This window comes from Plecotus auritus (genome assembly GCF_963455305.1).
Source record: "Plecotus auritus genome assembly, chromosome: 5".
Taxonomy (NCBI): Eukaryota; Metazoa; Chordata; class Mammalia; order Chiroptera; family Vespertilionidae; genus Plecotus; species Plecotus auritus.
The window spans coordinates 186,325,197-186,340,693 of record NC_137776.1 but is presented as its reverse complement, the minus strand read 5'-3'; the positions used below and the strand labels follow the sequence as shown (position 1 = coordinate 186,340,693).

Genomic DNA, 15,497 nt, shown 5'->3' with positions numbered 1-15,497 from the left:
CCCCGATGCCCAGGTCGGGGGTGGAGGAACTCCCATCCAACCCTGGTCACTTGCCACCCAGCAGGGATAGGGCGGAGACTAGCCAGCTGATGTGAGCAGCCCTGGCCAGAGGGGGATAGGGCATGTGCCTGAACCCCAAGGGCCCAGCATGGGCTGGGTTTGCTCCTAACTGCGGTGGGAAGCCCACCGTGGACACGGTCCAGAAAGGGCCAGTGCCCTGGTGAGCTGGACACAGGGCCCTTCCTCAGTGTCCCCACTGCAGACAGGGCTGAGGGTGGGACAGACACCTGGAGAAGGTGGGGAGCAGCGCAGGCCTGGAGCCCAGGAAGATGGGGGGTGCAGGGGGAGAATAGGAGAGGCGACGGGCACCCCATGGACAGTGGGTCCTGCCCCACCGCCCTGTGGTCTGCCTGGAGACTCTCAGACAGGAGCCCTGACGCCGCAGGGTGGGTCTGAAATGTCCACGGCCACGTCCCCATCAGCTGCACGCTGGCCGCACCCACTCGGCGAGCATGTGCTCCACTCTGCTTTCTTAGAATATGAACAACCAGCCCTGGCTGAGAGGCCTTGGGAATGTTTACAAAAAAACCATCGGCCAGCCCGGTGATGTCCAGGGGCAGCAGCAGTGGGCAGCCAAGTGGCCTTAGGAGGCGGCCTGGCCCAGGACCCAGTGGCACCCTGCTCCCCCATTTCCCACGATGAGTGGGGGGCGCCTCCAGGCCCGGGCTCCTGCCTGCTGTCAGGGGGCTCTGCCTCCTGCACCTCTAGCCACGGAAAACGGGGTGTGAAGTGCGAATCATTATGCACAACAACCCGTGACAGACATGATGGTGACATGAATTATTTGTGTTTTCACATCGTCCTGGAGTAACCCTTCTGTGCTCCCCGCGGCCTCCGTGCAGACAAAGAACACTTCTTCCTCTGTGAGGCCACACCTGAGCGGATGCAGCCAGAGCAGACTCTGGGTCCTCACACTCCTCCCGCCATGCAACTGGGGTGGCACGCGTGTGTGCGCCCATGTGTGCATGCCCGCGTGTACATACCTGTGTGCGTGTGTGTGTATACATGCCTGGGTTTGCATGCCTGTATATGTCTGTGTGCATGCCTGTGTGTGCATGCCTGTACGTGCCTGTGAGCACGTGCCTGTGTATATATGCCTGGGTATGCGTGCCTGTATATGTCTCTGGGTGCACGCCTGTGTGTGCATGCCTGGGTATGCGTGCCTGTATATGTCTCTGGGTGCACGCCTGTGTGTGCATGCCTGTACGTGCCTGTGAGCATGTGCCTGTGTGCATGTGTGCTTTCCGCTGTCCTCAGGTTCCAGTCCTGGGCTGTGCACCTGAGTTGGGCAGAGCAGGGTGGTGGGTCCTGCCCCCCCACTCTGTGCTCAGCGCTCCCTCCAGGTGCTGTTGGAGAGAAGGAAGGGGTGGGGCCGCGCCCCTGGTCATATGCCCCTGGTGCTGAGAGGCAAGGGCGCCCGCATTCAGGTCAGACGGCCAGTGTCTGAGCTGACCCGCGTGAAGAAGGGCCTTGTTCGGCGCCTGCTGCGAGGTGTCTGCTTCCCTCCACGCCCACCCCTTCCTGTGAGATAAGGGAGCGGAAGCCAGGGCCTCGCAGCCTGGAGTGGACAGGGCTCTGGAGAGTGCAGCCCGAGGCCAGCATCCCGGGGGGAGAGCAGCCAGGGCCCAGGCTGCATGCCCCGCTCAGGGCCCAAACCCATTCTCCGGTTTTGACCTCAGGCCCCTGGGGGTCAGCCCGGAGGAGGACGCTGCCCTTCCCCCCGAGCACCCTGCCCACACACAGGTGAATGAACAGATGGGGGGTCGCCCGGTCTTCGTCCGTCAGGCTGCTGTGATGTGGGCTCAGGAGCAACAGACATTTACTTCTCAGTCTGGAGGCTGCAAGCCCTGGCCCAGGCCCACGCCAAGCTGGTGTCAGCGCCGCTTCCTGGTCCACAGACCGCCAGCCTCGGGACGAGGGGCCAGGGGCTCCCTGGAGCCTCCTTCTCAGGCGCCGATCCCAGTCCGGGCTCCACCCTCACAACCCAATCACCTCCCAAAGGCCCACCTCCCAGCAACCTCACTGCCAGGAGCCCAGCCTAACCAACTGGGGGTAGAGTTCAGCGTGAATTTGGGGGGACACACCAGCAGACAGTAGCATGTCCCTTGTGTCCTGGGCCTGTCGGTAGGCGCCCTGCACCCTTTATGGATGGTCGCGTCCAGGGTCCCTCCATGCTCGGAGCTGGGCCTCCCTGGCAGGACTGTCCAGCCCCGTCCCCAGGAGTGAGTGCCCAGCTCTCACCCGTGTCCAGCCCCGTCCCCAGGAGTGAGTGCCCAGCGCTCACCCGTGTTCAGCCCCGTCCCCAGGAGTGAGTGCCCAGCGCTCACCCGTGTCCAGCCCCGTCCCCAGGAGTGAGTGCCCAGCGCTCACCCGTGTCCAGCCCCGTCCCCAGGAGTGAGTGGCCAGCGTTCACCCGTGTCCAGCCCCGTCCCCAGGAGTGAGTGGCCAGCGTTCACCCGTGTCCAGCCCCGTCCCCAGGAGTGAGTGGCCAGCGCTCACCCGTGTCCAGCCCCGTCCCCAGGAGTGAGTGGCCAGCGTTCACCCGTGTCCAGCCCCGTCCCCAGGAGTGAGTGGCCAGCGCTCACCCGTGTCCAGCCCCGTCCCCAGGAGTGAGTGACCAGCGCTCACCCGTGTTCAGGCCGCGTGCCCACCCTGCATGCCTAGGAGGAGGTGACCGCCGCAGCCGCCCGACCCTCAGCCTCTCCGGAGCAGGAGGCAGCAGCTGCTCAAACAGCTGCTCCAAATGTTGGAGGGAAATTTAGGACAAAAAAGGGAGAAGCTCGGAGGATCCGATTTAAACCGAAGAGGCGCACACAGGCAACGTGCTGCCCTGATTCTCGCTCAGGGACCAAAATACTCACCCAGTTTCCTTCCGTGCGAGTCCAGGCCTGCCTGGAAGAACTCACAGATGCCCCTGGTCCCCGGGCACCCTCAGCTGCCAGGGCACGCCCCGCTCACTCAGACCGGGTCAGCCGACCCCAGGCCAGGCTGAGGCCCAGGAGGTAGGGAACATAAAACACCTGTGCAGACACCCCTTCCCAGGCCCCGCTTGCCCTTGGCCCAGGACACAGGGCGCAAGGCCTTGCAGGGCCTGGGGGTGAGCGCCTGGGTCGGGATGCCCTAGAGCTGGCTGTGCCTAGTGGTCAGCTTGGGCTGCACAAGGTGGTTGTGAAAGCAGAGGCTGCCCCGGAGGAGCCCGGGACCAGGTGTGCAAACCTCCACCTTCAAGGCAGCCTTGAGCAACCTGCGGCCGCAGGATGAGGGCCTGCCCTCAGCGTGGCCGCTGGGGTGAGCCAGGGCGATGGGGGGCCTCCCTGGTGCAGGCTCCCTTGCACCCTGGTGGAGGTGCGGACAGTGGCCCCACACTGGGCCCGGTGCAGGACAAGCTGTCCCTGTCTGGGTGGCGCGGCTGCGGCCGACCCAGTGCTGACCTCTTGGGAGTGGAGGGACCTCTGCTCTCGGGAGCCCATCTGTGCCTGAGTTACAGGCCAGGTCGAGGGCCTGAGTAGGAGTTGAACTGGACGCGTTCCCGCCCTGGTCTGTACGGTGGATGAACTAGAACCGGGCGAGCTTTCCCAGGTTCTGGAAGTGAGGGGCTGCATGGTGAATGGTATAAACCCAGCTGCCTGTCACCCTTCAGCTGCGAGTAAGGCCCAGGGAGCCCTCCCCTGGGGACTGAGGGGGGGCAGCTCTGTGGGTGGTTACGGAGACCCGCTCCAGTGTCTGCAGCTGCTCACACCCTCGGGAGCAGGTGAGCGTACTGCCCCAGGAGTACTGGGCTGGCAGTGTGTGGCAGGGGAGGGGGGGGGGCGGGCAGCAGGGCAGGCTCCCCTATCGGCACAGGGGGCCCTATGCCCTCAGCACCCCAGGCTCTCCCTGTGGGCTCCTTCTAGCCGGCACTGACCACTCCTCTCCCCTGGGTGCCCCGGTGCATGGTGAGGAGTGCTCATTGGCTGTGCTCCTGAGCCGCATCCCTGGGCTCCTGGCAGTCAGGCCAGGTGTGGTGAGCAGTGTCGCTGGCAGTGCAGGGCGGGCCCCAGGCAAGGCTCAGAGGAGCTGGCTTCCTGGGCCTGAGCGCCAGCCTGTGGAACCGAAGCCTCATCCTGGGGATGCCCCTCCCCCCCATCCCCCATGGCACAGAGGCACCAGATCTTTTGTAAGATGTGCTGGTGACAGGGGTGGCCGGCAGGGGCTCGGGAATGAGGTCCAGAAAGGTCAGGGGCCAGCATTCAGCCTGAGGACACCCCTGGGTAAGTGGATGGTGTGGGCTGACCCTGACCAAGGACACCAGCAGCTAACACAACATGGGGGGAGCCCGGCCCTGCTCAGAGGGGGGCTCTGCTAACAGCCACATCACTGCAGACCCCGAGGGCACCCCCCCACCCCGTTCCGGTCTGCCTCACAGGACCAGACCCGAGCTGAATGCATGGATCCTGGGATTGCCCTGCTGCCGCCCCGCAGACCCCCGACTGGAGACTCTACCGGGGCACTAGGTTCCCTGGAGCTGGGGGTCTGAGCTGCCAGGGTTTGTCCCCGTCCACCCGAGTGCCTGGCCACAGCTGGTGGTCAGCAGGGCACTCGGGTCTCAGGTAGGGCCTAGGGGAGGGCAGAGGAGGGGGAGGCTCCGGAAGCCGCACAAAGGTCTTGGGAGGAGGAGGGTAGGTCAGCTGTGTGGCCAGAACGGGAGAGATTACGAGATGCACTGTCAGATTTGGGGCCATGGTGACCGCTGTGGACAGCAGGGCTCTCCATCCTGCGCCCTTGACTCTGCCCCATTAAACATCCATTCCCACCCCTAGACGGGCCGTGGTGCAGGGTGTGCTGGGGGCTCCGTCCCCATACAGGACCAGCCAACGGGACGAGGGGCAGTGCCGTCCATGGTGCTGGAGTCTGTTCTTAGGCCAGCAGTCCCGGCCAAAGGACTGGCCCTGCCTGCTGCTCCCTCCCTGCTGACCGGGCGCCCTGGACCCTGAGGACAGGGAAGAGGCACCACCCGGGGCCAGGGACAGGGCCCTGAACACTGGGGGAGCCTGTCCCACGGGGCCAGAACTGCCCAGGGACCAAGCCGGGCTGAGTGTGGGGGCCACTGAGGGGCCCGAGCAGGGGAGGGGTGTGCTCTGCCATGGTCATGAGCGTGTCTCCCCGTTGCCTGTGCACATAGACTGGGCGGAAGAGGGGCGTCAGTTATGGGCTGCAGCAGTACCTGAGCAGGGGAGAGGGCCAGGAGAGGGGATAGCTGTTGGGTTCCTGACCCAGTTTTAGGGCGGAGCCGTCAGCCTGGGGACAGATTGGATCTGGGGTCAGAAAGGTGACAAGAAGCCCCAGGTGCCTGGCCCGGCAGCTGGAGGAATGGGGCTTCCAGGACCAGCTGCCGTCCTCTGCGTGGAGGTGGGAGGGCAGTTCTGAGGCGCAGTGAGGGGCTCCGTGGGGTCCTGTTCCCTGGGGGTGAGAGGCTCCGTGGGGTCCTGTCCCTGGGGGTGAGGGGCTCCGTGGGGCCCTGTTCCCTGGGCGTGAGAGGCTCCGTGGGGTCCTGTCCCTGGGGGTGAGGGGCTCCGTGGGGCCCTGTTCCCTGGGGGTGAGGGGCTCCGTGGGGCCCTGTTCCCTGGGGGTGAGGGGCTCCGTGGGGCCCTGTTCCCTGGGGGTGAGGGGCTCCATGTGGCCATCCTGTGGGGTGAGGGGTTCTATGGGAACCTGTCCTGTGGGGTGAGGGGTTCTATGGGAACCTGTCCCGTGGGGTGAGGGTTTCTATAGGAACCTGTCCTGTGGGGTGAGGGGTTCTATGGGGCCTGTCCCATTCCAGGCGGCAGCCCACCACCCAGGCAGACAGGCCGGGGCAGCAGCTGGCTGAGTGAGTTTTGACGCCCTCGTCCTTCTCTGAGATGAGCCTCGGATGGAGGAAGGGAGCTCTTCCTAGCACGGGGCTGCAGCACGCGCACCTACCCACTTGCTTTTAGTGCGAGGGCCGTGCACCCCTGAGGTCCACGCAGAGCCCTGGTGGCCGCAGACACGGGGGTGTGGGGAGGCCTCTGAACTACCTGGAGCCCAGGAACGAGAGTGGAGCCAGAAGGGAGTGGTGTGGCCCAGTGGGTCTCGGTTCACACAGCGCCCCTCACCCCTCAGGTACCAAAGGCTTCGGCCATCCAGCAGAGGACAGACAGGTGACCAGGCCAAAGCATGGCTCCAATGCACCCAGCACCCCAACCCTGACACCCCCCCCCCTTGGTGGCTCATCCATGTGCAGATTTATTTCTTGTGATGTCCCTCCCCCAGCCAGATGCTCTCTGAATAAAAGAGGGATCAAGCCTCAAGGCAGGAAAGCTCAGGCCCAGATGCCAGGCTGGCCTCCCTGACCCTTGTGGGCACCTCAGAGGGGCTCAGAGCTAATCAGACCCCTCAGGGCCACGCCTGCATATCAGCCAGCAGCAGGCTGACTGGTCACAGTCCTATATAATAAAGCCCTAATATGCAAATCGACCAACCGGTGGAACGACTGGCAGAACGACCGGTCGCTATGATGTGCACTGACCACCAGGGGGCAGATGCTCAATGCAGGAGCTGCCCCCTGGTGGTCAGTGCCCTCCCACAGGGGGAGCGCTGATCAGCCAGAAGCAGGGTTCACGGCTTGCGAGCGCAGCAGTGGTGGTGGAAGCCTTTCCCACCGCTGCTACAGGCAGGAGGGGAGCAAGGGGTCCCAGACTATGAGAGCCCTGGATTGCGAGAGGGATGTCTGACTGCTGGCTTAGGCCTGATCCCCCCCAGGGCCTATGCTGGCAGTCGGACATCCCCTGAGGGGTCCCAGACTACGAGAGGGCGCAGGTCGGGCTGAGGGACCTCCCCCCCTCCCCACCCCCCGCCCAGTATCTGAATAATCACAAATCACATGAAGGGCAGGAGCTTCTGAGCCCCACCCCTTGGTTCTCTCCGCCCAGTAAGGCATGCCGGGGACCCTGTGTGAGTGAGCCCATCCAAGCTGCATTTCAGTAAAACAGGAAGGAAACGAGATCATTGTGAAAACTATGGTGGACACACACACACACACACACACACACACACACACACACGGAACACGCAGCGGAGGCTTGAAGACATGCAGGTGTAGGTGTAGGGCAGGTGTGCCCAGCCCCACAGACACTGTGCCCAGCCCCACGGTCCTCGAGGTTTCTGGTTGTCTGCTGTCTTCTAAATACTTTAATATTTTCCAAACGTCCTTCACTAAGGAAGACTTCCATGGACATTTAGAAAAGAAGCGATGACAACCTGATGTACAAGCACTTGGGGCTGCTCCCCACGTGCCCAGGCTCCCCAGCTACCCCCTCGCCCTGTCCCCACCTGCTGCTAGTGAGGCAGTCACCCCTCCAGGTCCTGCATGGTCCCCTCCTCAGTGACCCCCACCCCCACGGCTATGGGAGGACCTGAGGGAGTGGATGGCTGCTTATGGCTGGAAGCAGGTAGCATCTGTCTCTGCTCACACCTGTCATATGTGGAAGCCAACTTCCCAGGACCCTGGGGAGTCTGCGTGTCCGACACCATGAACAGCACTGAGGAGCCTCGGGAATCCTGGGCAGCGGAGCTGCGGGACCCAGGCATGGTCCCTCCCACCTGGCCCCTGGGCTCTGCTGGCCCCTGGGGTGGGCAGTTTACCTGCTTCTCTCACCTGCACCTCCTGGGCCAGGAGCACAAGCCACACCACCTGACTGTCTCAGGAAGACAGGCTGCCCTGAGGGCTTGGATGGCAGTGGGACCTGGGGCCGTGTCTAGTAAGTGGGGTTCCGGGGAGTGCCCAGAGTCCTTGAGGGTTCAAGTTGGGACTGGGGGTCAGTCTACCACCAAGGTCAAGTACCTAGCATGAGCCTGGAGACCAGGGATATTTGGATGAAGGCTCTGACATTTGACCTAGGAATGACCTTGGCTAACTGTCCCGCAGGGCTTTAGCCTCTGACCCCCACGGGCCCCAGAATGTAGTCTGGGAGGGTGGGGGGGTGCCTTGCTCTTCACTTACCCCGTGAGGGGGACCACTGTCCTGGTGCCACCCCCATTTTCCTGCAAGGCCCCTGGTGGGGGTGAGGGAGCCAGGCCGCCTCAGCCCTGGGGGACCATTGCAGCCGTCCTGACCCCAGGCTCCAGGGCCGGTGCAGGCAACTTGGGGGCGGCGTTTGTGGGTCCCTCCGGGTGTGTGGGCGGCTTTATTTCTGCACTTGTTTCAGAACCGCACCTCAGTTCACTAGTGAGCCGGCGCTCACACCCGCCTGAAAGCAGACCCGTCCGGCCGCCCGCAGTGCCAGGCCTGTGCCCAAGGGCTCCCGCATCGCAGCTTTCCTGGCCGCTCAGTGTCAGCCTCGGCGAGGCGCGCACCCCCTCGGCCCGGAACCCCACTGGGCGCGCATCCTGCAGGCTGCTCCGTGCACACGCGGCCGCCGCGGGGAGGGGCGCACCGGCGGGAGGAGGGCGCCTGGGGCCTCCCGGGTCCGTGCAGGTGGGCGCCAAGGCCCTAACCTGCCCCGCTGCCCGGCGCCGGCCCAGTGAGCGGTGGAGAGTCCGAAGCCTGGAGCTCCGGAAGGCGGCGCTGGGGGGCGAGGGGGAGCTGCCGCCTCCCACTGAGCCCCTGACCCCACGCCCGGGCCAGCCCCTTCTGGCTCCCTAGACGGGGTCCCCCCTCCCCAGGACACCCCTCCCGGGCCCCGCCTCCCAGGCCCACCTGGTGGCGAGCGCGCGCGGCCGGGCGCTGTCCCTTTAACCGCCCGCGCCTCCCCGCGCCCCGCCCCGCGGTGCGGCCGGTGCCGGGCGAGGCGGAGAAAGTCCATGTGAGCGCAGCGCGGACGCGAGACTTCCTGCCGCCGCGGCCGCCCCGCCGCAGGCCGCCCCGGGCCGGGACCGCAGGTACGCCCCTCGGCCCGCAGGCACCCCCTCGGCGCCCGCAGGTACGCCCCTCGGCGCGGGGTCCCCGCACTTCCCCGAACTCCGCGCCGCCCGCGCTGCCGCAGTGTCCGCCGCCGGCCCGCAGCCCAAGTTCGCGCGGCGCCCGCCCAGCCTGGGTGCGCGGGGCCCGGGTCTAGGGGGCGCCCCTCCCTGAGCCGCACCGCCTCCCCGGGCGTCTCCCTCCCGCCGCCCTCTCGGGACACTTGCCCCCCCCCCCCCTCCCGCCTTCTCCTCCCCCGCAGCTGGGCCGGTCGAGCGCATCCCGCGGGGCGGGGAAGCCCGGGTGCGATGGACCCGGGGCCAGGGCTAGGGGGACGCACCCTCCCACCCTGGCTAGGGTCCGAGGCGGGTCCCCATCAGTCGGGCCTTGCACCACTCCTTCCGGTCCCGGTGGGACCCCTTTCAGGGCATCACTGCCCCTGTTCCGTCTTCGCGCGCACCCCAATCTGGGGAGGGAAGATCCGGGGGTACCCCCCCACACACACTGGGGAGTCTGGGGCGGCTGCACTGCCAGGAGGGGTCCCACCTGCCGTCGCAGTCGTGTCCTGCGTGAGGAGGTCGAGGGCGCGGGCCCCTCCCCGGGACGCCCAGGTGTGAGCCCTGAGCTGGCTGCGCACAACTCTTGGCCGGGGCAGGGGACTGCGCCGGTCTGTGGGGTGAGCGGGTCACGAGGTCAGGGGTCACCTCCGGTTCCACGCTGGGCTCCGAGGAGCGCTGTCTTGGGCTGGTGCGTGCCCGCTCTCTCCGCTCTCTCCGGGGGATTGCTGCAGGCCGTTCCCTGGAGCTGGGCTCCCTCGGCCACCCCCTCCCGCTCCCGGGCCTCCGGGCCTCCAGGTCTGAGATGGCGCCCCCATGGGCATCTGGCGCCCTCTTCCCAGTGGTATTTCCCGGCACTGTTGGGACCCAGCGGGGCCTCCTTTGGCTGCTCGTGGTCCCTGAGCCCGCGGTGGGGGGTGGGGGTGGTGGTGGAGAGTTCGGGGTGGGTGAGCCGGGAGGTGGGGGATAGCTGCTTCCCCCCACCCCCAGCTCAGAGCTCACCATCCAGTAAAGGGGGTCTCTCCTTGCCTCCCCCTTAGCGGCCCCCTCCTGCTCCCTGTGGCTGGCTGGCTGGTCTGCGGAGGTTTCTCTCCAGGGCTCCCCTCCCCCTCCAGTGGACGCTCTGTGTTACTCAGACTCTCAGGGCCGGGAGAGGCTGCCTCCCTCCATTGTTGGCCCATTTTACGGATGAGGAAACGAGGCTTGGCAGCGAAGAGGAGGAGAAGGGTCAGGCGGCCGCACTCCTCCCAGCTCCCAGCACACCCTCCCTCCCCGGGCCTGCGGGCATTTCCCCCAGGGCCGTTCCCCTGTTGGGTGGCACCTTAGCTGGAGCCCGAGCCAGGGAAACAGAAGGTGAGACCTAGGGGTTCGCCCCGCTGTCCCGGGGAGCCACTGGGAGGCGTGCACACGTAGAACGAGGTATCACTTGTCCCCGCTCAGTGGCCGGAGATCGGTTGTCAGTGGTCACACCCAGGCCAGCACAGCGCTGGACGTTGTCTGATACCCAGCTGGTGACGCCCGTCCACCCCCCCCCCCCACCCTGTGCGAGCCACGCCGTCTCCTGCAGGATGTCAAGCGGGGCCGGAACACCAGCTGCCGCCCCGAGGGGCCCCGAGGGGAGGTGGGCTCATGGCGACTGTGCAGAACCCTTCAAACCTCTCCTGTCTTTCACCAAAACGTGAGCGTGCGGTTCCAGGAAGAGGGACGATGGCAGTGACCCTCACAGCCCGGTCCCCTCGGACCTTTACCTCTGGGGTCCTGCTCGCCAGGCCTGTCAGGGGCTGGGGTGGGCCCAGGGCCCCTCACGGGACAGAAGGTAAGCACTGGGCGTTGACCCTCCCGGGGGCTCCCACGTTGCACTCTGAGGCCCGTGCTCCCCAAATGCACCGGACACAGACCTCAGACACCTGGGGCCCGGCTCCCTCCGCCTCCCTGCCCTCCTGCTCACCTGCGCTCTCTCACCTGTGCTCTCTCACCTGCGCTCTCTCACCTGCGCTCTGGTTGGCCTTGTCTCTGGGGCTGGTGTTGTCCCCTGGGGCTGTCGGGGTGAGAGGAGCCACCTTGGCGGGGGTGGGGCTGGGCGGGTGGTGAGTGTCTGCCCACCCTGTCAGACCCAGTGAGAACTGGTCAGACTCCAGCACGTTCCTCAGGAGAACCAGGCCCTTTGCTCACCGCCCCCCCGCCCCCCACGTGTGACACTGAGGAAGGGTGGCCTGCCGGCCCAGGAACCTGGGGCTGGCTTCCAGGCCTGGTCTTTGAGGGGAGTAAACCCTGTGTTGAGGTGCCACTGGGGGTCCCCGGGCAGGTGTTCCCAGCCCCTGCTAGACCCCGGCTGCTCCCACTGAGCAGAGGCTGCCCAGAGCCTGCGCACTGTAGGGGCTCATGGCGTCTGCTGGGCCCGGGGTCTGACTGGGCTGGTGAGGGGCCGGCAGGGCCTGTGTGGGACCTGCTCCCTTGGGCCTCTCGGCACCCCAGCCGGCCACTTGCCTCCTGGGTCCGTGAGCTGGGCCCTCTCTGGGCGCCCTCGGAGCACCTCATTCCTGTAGGGCACCCTCTCTTCTTCCCTGAGGGGAGCGGCCTGGCCCCCCTCCACCCCTGGGTGAGGCCTGTGGGCTGGAACAGCGCAGTTTGGGCCCCCTCCACCCCGTGAGGCCTGTCTCTCCCAGCCCCACCCCTACCCCTCCCGGTTTCCTCTTTCTCTGTGTGTGCCGAGAGGTCATGCCCTTCCCGCCCTCCCAGCCTTGGACCCAGGGTGCCGGCTGGGAAAACCGCCTCACCGGCCTGAGGCACGGCTCACCTCTGGGGCAGGCGGGCCTGGCCTCGGCCTGGGTTTCTCTGTGAGCCAATTCCTGCTCTCACGAGGCCGGCCCGGATGAGGTCATCAGTGAGATATGCTGGGGGCGCGGCTGCCTCTGCACCTGCAGCTGCTGACACGGTGGGCGCTGGGCTTCCTCTCCGCGGCTCTGGCCTTTGTCTTTCAAGATCAGGCCTGGGAAGCAGGTGACCCCGTGAGGGTCTCCCCAGGGGGACGGGGCAGACACGCTGCGTCTAGAAGGGTCAGGGACAGGAACTTAGAGCATGGCTCCCTGGTGCCTGTGGCTGGCATCCTGGGGGGAGGGCGTCCGTGCCCCATGGCTGCCCGGGCTGGGAGCACTGGGAACAGAAGGCCTGGGAGGGCATCTGGGCTCTCGGCCCCTCCCGCCCCCACCGCTGGCCGGGCCTGTGTCCAGGCAAGCAGACAGGCACCAGCTCTTCCGTCTCTCCCAGGTCATGTGCGCCCCGAAGCTGTGTGAAGTTGGGGGGGTAGCTCACCCTCTCTGAGCCCTCCCTGTGCCTCACGACGCTACATGGTAGCTTCCTTATTAGGTGCTGGGAGGCTGAGTGAGCAGGCCTGGCCTGGGGCCTCCGTGCAGCTCGGGCTTGGCCTGGGGGGGCCTCCCCAGCCGCCCCCCCCCCGGGAAGTGGGCTGGAGCCAGTGAGGGACATGCTCCTTTAAGGGGAGGCTGCTTCCCAGTCTCCAGGGAGGATGGAAGTGTTCTTTCTCTGAGACGCTTCTCCGGCCTCAGGGGGAGCTGAGGCTGGCTCTGGCCTCTCCAAAGGAATCCTGCCCCTCCCCCGCAGCCCGGGCCCTGGCATCCAGGAGGGCACATGGCCATGGATGGGCCGGGAGCTCCTGGGCCCCGCCCAGTGCCTGCCCGGAGCCTGGGAAGCAGGCAGTGCCGGGGGCGGGGACCAAAGGGGCTGAAAGTGCCCATATATAGTCACTGGGGTGAGCCACAGTTCGGGCTGTGTCCCAGGCCCAGCCTCGGGTCCCTGAGGTCCGCCTGGACCTGGGGGTGTGGTCCTGGGGGAGCTGGATTGGGGGTGAAGGGTCAAGCACAAGCTTGGTTCTCTAGGAGCGTTTATTGATTGAAAATAAAAATCTGGCCCTGGCCGGTGTGTCTCAGTGGATAGAGCATCAGCCTACGGACTGAAGGGTCTCGGGTTCGATTCCGGTCAAGGGCACATGCCCGGGTTGCGGACTCGATCCCCAGCAGGGGGCGTGCAGGAGGCAGCTGATCAGTGATTCTCATCACTGATGTTTCTGTCTCTCTCTCCCGCTCCCTTCCTCTCTGAAGTCAATACAAACGTATTAAAAATAAATAAATAAAAGCCGGGCCTGAGCGGTCAGGGTTGGTTGTGTTTCTGGAGAAAACACCTTTGGAAATCGGAGGCAGTGGTTCCGCCCAGGGCCTTCTGCGCCTCCTCGTGGGCCTTGGGGGCGGGTGCCCGCTTGTCCTCAGCCCAGCCCTGGCCCCACCAGATGCCCCTCCTTATGGGGCACCCCTCCCCATCCTGTGGTACCGGGGGCTCCCGCCCTGATGGCTAGGACGTTCTGAAGATTGGCATTTCCTGGCGTCCAGCCAGTGGGGAGCAGGGGCTGCTGGGGCCTCAGAGGGAGCCCCCTCCGCCATGGAGAACAGAAAGGCGGGTCCTGGGCCCTCCCTCCCTCCGGCCGCCAGGCTCCGTCCTCGCCCGCCCCTGCCCGGAAGAGGGAAGGGATGGCTTTTGCTGCACTCTGACTCCGGTGCCGTTAGAAAACCAGAATGTTGACATACTTGTGCTCGTTTAATTTGGGGTCCGTTGCACTGCTGAGCGCCGTTGTTAAATTCTGTACGTTGATACTTCTTGTTGTTGTCAGCAGTTTTTTCTTCCCATTTTTTCTTTTGGATATAAAACCATTAGGGTGAGAGAAGATTAAAAAGATACATTACAATTAAAATGTTAATGAAATCTGCATCATACAACTTTGGAAACCCTTTAGGCATTAATCTTGTCTGTGTCATGTCCATTAACTCTGGCTATTCTTATTCTACACTGACCCCTGCTGAGAGATTTGTGCTATAATTGGATTTTTTTTAATAAAAAAGGAAAAAAAAAGCTTTTAAGAAAATAGAGGTGGAGGGTGGCCTGGCTCCTAACTGTAGGGAGGAGCGGGGAGCCCTTGGCTTCCTCTGCCCCGTTCTGGGGGGCTGGGGGGGGCTCCCAAGTGGTAAGCCCTGCCCCTCCAGCCCACCCCGTCCTCCCCCGCCCCAGGGGAGCTCTGTTCCCGGGGGCCCTGCTCCCACTGTTGCCCCAGGGGACACCTGGGGTGTGGACGCTGCCAGGCCCAGTCACTGGCCAGGGACGCCCCCTGGCTCTCGGAGGTGCTGCAGCCACAGTTGGGTGTGGATGAGCGAGCGTGAGGGTGAGCTCACAGTCCTGGGGAGAGGGCGCTGGGGGAGGGGCGCTGGGAGCCCCTGGCCAGGCCCTCAGGGCTTCGTGCCAGTTCCGGTGGCACCCGAGCCCCAGGACTTGAGTTCTCAGGACTCGGTGGCACCCACGTGTCTCCTGGGAGCCTGGCTTCCTGGGCACTGGGGTGTCCAGCTTGGTGCTGGGGGGTGAGGGGAGCCCCTCTGCACACCTCCGGGGCGTCGGGACCCAGCCTGGTGGGCAGCAGGTGCCCCATGGCCTTCTCTGCACAGACGTGCCCCTGACTGGCCGGAGCCAGCGGTGGTTCGGGCTGGGCGGCGCCCACGGGGTGAGGCAGCAGGAGGCGCCCAGGGTGGCCTGCGGCCTGCGGCGTCGGGCACAACGTTGGTCGGTCGTGTGGGGAACACGGTCAGGTGGTTGGCGGTGGGGCTGCAACCGCCGGATGTCGTGTCTGTGTTTGCAACACCTTCCTGTGCAGGGAACAGCATCGAAAGGACGGCTCTCAGCCCAGCAGCGCCTCAGCTCCACCCGCCCGAGCATCCTCAGGGGCCGCACTGCTCGCCGAGTATCATGCACATTGCACGCCAGCAACTCTCCCAGGATGGGATGGGGGGGTCCCTGCGGGGGGGGGCACTGCTGTCCCGGGGCCCCCCAGCCTCCATCCCTGGGCTGTGTCTCAGGACAGTGCCCTCCCTTCCCACAGCCTCGTCCCTGGTCCGTGGCGGAAGGGGGCGGGGGGACTCGGGGGACTCGGGGAGGCCGGGAGGACACGAGGGGCATCGGGACAGGGTGGACCCAGAGGAGGCTCCGGAGCAGGGTGAGAGCCGTGCAGGACGTGCAGGACGCTGTGTCCCTCAAGCCCCCGAGCCTGTTGCCGGGTCACGATACTTGTTAAGTGAGTGACGCCTCTGCACTGGGCCGGCAGGTGCGTGCTGGTCCTTGCAGGCAGGCTGTGGAGGAAGCTGGGCCTGGGGCTCCCAGCTCCCAGCACTTGCTCCTCAGTTCCTGTCCCAGACCGGCTTCCCTCCATGCAGCAGGCGATCCTGTGACCGACTCACACCTGGCCTTGCAGCTGCAGGGCCTGGGGCAGCTCCGGGGAAGCAGTGCCTCCCTGGGGAGGGGCAGGAGCTGGTCGGAAGGTAGCTGCTTCACCCCCTGTCACCAGCAGTCCCCCAGCTGGTTCTGATGGGGGGGCAGGCTGCAGTCCGCCAGCTTCAAGATTGCTTCCATCGCCCTCTGTCCCACTTACTGAA

At 65.6% G+C, this 15,497-nt stretch overlaps 1 protein-coding gene across 2 annotated transcripts in view; it reads left to right on the top strand.

Moving 5' to 3' along the window:
- The first annotated feature begins 8,553 nt into the window (after positions 1 to 8,553).
- The window catches only part of NACC2 (NACC family member 2), a 46,029-nt gene continuing 39,085 nt past the window's right edge, over positions 8,554 to 15,497 (top strand). Inside the window, exon 1 of one of the 2 annotated variants that reach the window (XM_080670100.1) lies at positions 8,554 to 8,937. The gene's annotated coding sequence lies outside the window, so the exon portion shown is untranslated. Of the gene's footprint in view, positions 8,979 to 15,497 lie in introns of both variants that reach the window. The other variant, XM_080670099.1, reaches the window with a different exon arrangement.